The following is a 4,032-nucleotide window of genomic DNA, read 5'->3' as shown; positions in this document are numbered from 1 at the left end:
GATAAAGGGGAAAGAGAAAAGATTGAAGGAGAGAAAGAGGAAAGGAGAAACATAAGAATTTGCATGTTCTAGTGGAGAGAGAGAGAGAGAGAGAGAGAGAGAGAGAGAGAGAGAGAGAGAGAGAGAGAGAGAGAGAGAGAGAGAGAGAGAGAGAGAGAGAGAGAGAGAGAGAGAGAGAGAGACAGAGAAGAAAAGAGGAAAAGGAGAGAAGAGAGAGGAGGGAATGTGCAGGAGAGAGAAAAGGAAGGGATTGAAAGTAGAAATGAAAAGAGGGAAGCTGGAGAGAAGATAAAAATGGGGGGACATCAGAACTTAAATGTGATAAAGGGAAGATAGAAGGGAGGGATAAACGAGAAGGAAGGGGGAAAGAGAAGATGAAGTGGAGGGAGTTGAGGAAAGGGGGAGGGAACATCATCTTCCCTACCATTATCTTGGTTAGGCGCGGCGATGTTACCCAGGGGAGAGCGAGGGAGAGGAGGAGGAGGAAGCGGCAAGACAAGGAGCAGGGTGATAGGGAGAAGAGGAGGAGGAGGAGGAAGAGGAAGATGCGTGAAACTCACCACGTGGAGATGCTGCCTGCGTGTGTGCGTGCGTGCGTGCGTGGGCGGGAGAGGGCGGGAGAGGGCCACGTGTCATCCACCTGTGATCCTCTCCCGGGAGGGGCGCCGCTCCCTCCCTTGGCACTCCCCCGCGACACCCACGCCTCCCCGCCCTCACTGCCGGGGGTGGGGGGGCTGCCGGGGTGAGGGGGAAGGGGGGCGGCGGTCCCTTGAATCAGCTGTCGGCGTCGTGGGTCAGTGTGCCGCGCTGTGGCCCGCTGAGGCACCGAGGGCCACTCCGGCACCACACACTCGCCGCCCTGTTGCTCGGCGCCGCTCGAGGGCCACCTGGCACACACAAACACATGCACTGGGGACTCGCGTGCTGGGTACCGATGCCCCGTCCCCGCCCCGCCCCGCCCCGCGCCCCGCCGCAAACCCAGGCCCTGAATTGACCTGGGGCACCACTCTGACCGGCGGAGGAGGGAGAGAGAGAGAGGAGGAAGGAGAAGGAAGGAGGAGGAGGAGGAGGAGAAGTGTGACAGTCACTCGTCGAAGCTGCAGCCGCCCCCGCACCGCCACGACCGTCACTGAGGCGAGCCAGGCTGACACTCCACCACCACGGCACCACCACCACCACCACCACCGCTCAGAGCTGCCCCTGCGTCGACTTGCCCTCCTCCACCTCCTCCACCCTCCACCACCTCCTTCTCTCTCGTCTCCCCCTCCCTATCCTGCCCCGGACGTATAAACTCCAACATAATATTGATCCCCGGCCCGGCTGAGCGCTGTCCCGTCAGCCTGAACGGTCCCTTTCGGAAAACCGCCCGTCCAGCCCCGTGTTTCCAGAGGCTTGTGGACGGTTCTGAATATCTTGGGTCAGATCAACTAGTTAGACAGGCAACATGCATCCCTCCCTGACCTCTGACCTGATGGAGAGGAGGAAGAAGAAGAGGAAGAGGAGGAGGAAGAGGAGGAAAACAAAGAGAGGATGAAATCTTAGAGAACCAGATGGTGAAGGTAGAGAGGAAAAATTCGGATTAGCGCGGGAGAGAAGGAAGGAAGGAAGGAAGGAAGGAGAGGAGAGGAGGAAGGAAAGGATGAAGAGAGAGAAGAGGGAGGAAAAAAAAAGTTATTGATATTTTGAAAAGTCCGCCAAATTTAAGGAAGTCATTAATACCAGAATGAATATTACCCCCCTCCTCCTCCTTCTCCTCCGCCTCTCCTCCTCCTCCTCCTCCGCCTCTCCTCCTCCTCCTCTTCCTCCTCTCCATTATTATTTACTACCTTCATCACATGCACCACCACACCCACCACCACGCCCACCACCACCACCACCACCACCACCACGCCCACCACCTCCACCACCACCACCTCCACGGCTTTTATCACCACCACAATCACCTCCACCACCGCATCCACATCCAGGGTATATGAATATGGAGAGAGAGAGAGAGAGAGAGAGAGAGAGAGAGAGAGAGAGAGAGAGAGAGAGAGAGAGAGAGAGAGAGAGAGAGAGAGAGAGAGAGAGAGAGAGAGAGAGAGAGAGAGAGAAGGGTGACAAAGTATGATTAGTAAGCAAGAAAAAGAGATAAAAGAAAAAGGAGATATGGAAGAATTAGATAAAAGGAAAGAAAAAGACAGAAAGAAAGAAAGAAAGAAAGAAAAAAAGAAAGAAAGATAGATAGATAGATAGATAGATAGATAGATAGATAGACAGACAGACAGACTGACAGAAAAAGTAATAAAACAGCGAATTGAATTAATGGATAAAAAAAAAAGTGAAAACGAAAGAGAGAGAAAGTAAGGAAAATAGACAGACAGACAGACAGCGAAAGGAAGGAAGGAAGGAAGGAATCAGAAGAAGAAAAAAAAAACAGAAAACGAAAAAGAGAAAAAATAGGAAGAGGAAGAGAGAAACAGACCATGAGAAAGGAAGGGAAGGATGAAGATGGGAGGGAAGGAGGGAGGAGGGGGGAGGAGGAGGAGGAGGAAGTAGAAACGAAGAAAGAGAAGGTAGTGAAGACAAAAAACAAGAGAAGACAATGGAAATGAGTGGAAGAGGCAAATATTACCATGTATTGAAGACAAAGGAGGAGGAGGAGGAGGAGGAGGAGGAGGAGGAGGAGGAGGAGGAGGAAGAAGGCGAAGGTGGTGGTGGTGGTGGTGGTAGTGACTCAGAAGCCCCCAAAAAAGACTAATAAAAGAGCAAAGAAAAAAATAAGTAAAATTAAAAGGGAAAGAAAAAGAAAATGTTAGAGGAAAAGAAAGGAAATAACTAGAAAAAGGAGAGAGCAAAGAAAGAAATGAGAGGAAACAGAAGGAAAAGGAAGGAAAATGTGAGAGAAAGAAAAGGAAAAAGAAAGAAATTGAGAGGGAAGAGAGAAAGGAGAGAAAGGAAAACGAAAAGGAGAAGAAGCAGATAAGAAAGAAGGAAATGGAGAGAAAGGAAAGAATATGGAGAAAGGAAAGATGAGAGAGAGAAAAGAACAAGGGAAAGGAAAGAATATAGGAGAAAAGAAGGGTAGGGAGAGAAAAGAAAAGGAAAAGAAGGGAGAGGAAATAACATAGGAGAGAGAGAAAAAGAAGAAGGAAAAGAAATTAAGAAGGGGAAAAGAAAGGAGAGAAAAGAAAATGATAAGGAAAAGTAGATGAGGAAAAGAGAGAATGGAAGGAAAATAAGAAAGTGGAAGGGAAAAGAAGAAAGTTAGAGGGAAAAGAAGGGAAATGAAAGAAAGTTAGAGAAAAAGAAGAAAAGGAAAGAAATGGGAAGGAGATAAAGATGGGAAAATAAAGAAAGTAGGAAAGAGAAGAAGGAAAAGGAAAAAAATATAGCAAAGAAAAAAGGAAAGGACAGGAAAAGAAGATGGAAAGGAAGAAGAGAAAGGAAAGAAAACCTGCGAGAAAAAAAAGAAGGAAAGGAAAATGAAGAGAAATTGAAGGAAAGAAGAAGGAAAATGAGAGAAAGAAAGAGAAGGAAAAGGAAAAAAATATAGCAAAGAAAAAAAGAAAGGACAGGAAAAGAAGATGGAAAGGCAGAAGAGAAAGGAAAGAAAACCTGAGAAAAAAAGGAAAGAAGGAAAAGGAGGAAAAATTGAAGGAAAGGAGAAGGAAAAGGGAAATAAAATGAGTGGAAAAAGAAAAGAAGAGACGAAATTAAAGGAAGAAAACGAGAGGATAAAGAAGAAGGGAAAAAAAAGCCAAACGGGTCGGAAATAGGAAACAAAAATGAAGGAAATGAAAAAAAGGAAAAAAAAGGAAAAAAAGAAAAGAAAATTGAATCGCTATACACAATAGAAACCACGCAAGCACTTTTTTTTTTTTTTTTGGCTTCTTCAACGCAGCAGGAAAAGGATAAAAGGAAGGAATTGGAAGTATAGTGAACGAAGGAAGGAAGGAAGGAAGGAAGGAAGGAAGGAAGGAAGGAAGGAAGAAGAGGAGGAGGAGGAGAAGGAGAAAAAAAATGGAAAAAAAATAAAACCTGAATTAGTAC

General features: G+C 46.8%; 1 protein-coding gene across 1 annotated transcript in view; it reads right to left on the bottom strand.

Annotated features, from left to right (window-relative positions):
• The window catches only part of LOC126981391 (uncharacterized), a 164,685-nt gene extending 163,349 nt beyond the window's left edge, over positions 1-1,336 (bottom strand). The window contains exon 1 of the mRNA XM_050832408.1: positions 561-1,336. The gene's annotated coding sequence lies outside the window, so the exon portion shown is untranslated. The remainder of the gene's footprint in view (positions 1-560) is intronic.
• Between the last annotated feature and the right edge of the window lie 2,696 nt (positions 1,337-4,032).

The sequence above is a fragment of the Eriocheir sinensis genome, chromosome 48 (genome assembly GCF_024679095.1).
Source record: "Eriocheir sinensis breed Jianghai 21 chromosome 48, ASM2467909v1, whole genome shotgun sequence".
NCBI lineage: Eukaryota > Metazoa > Arthropoda > Malacostraca > Decapoda > Varunidae > Eriocheir > Eriocheir sinensis.
This window is presented reverse-complemented; position numbering and strand designations above follow the sequence as displayed.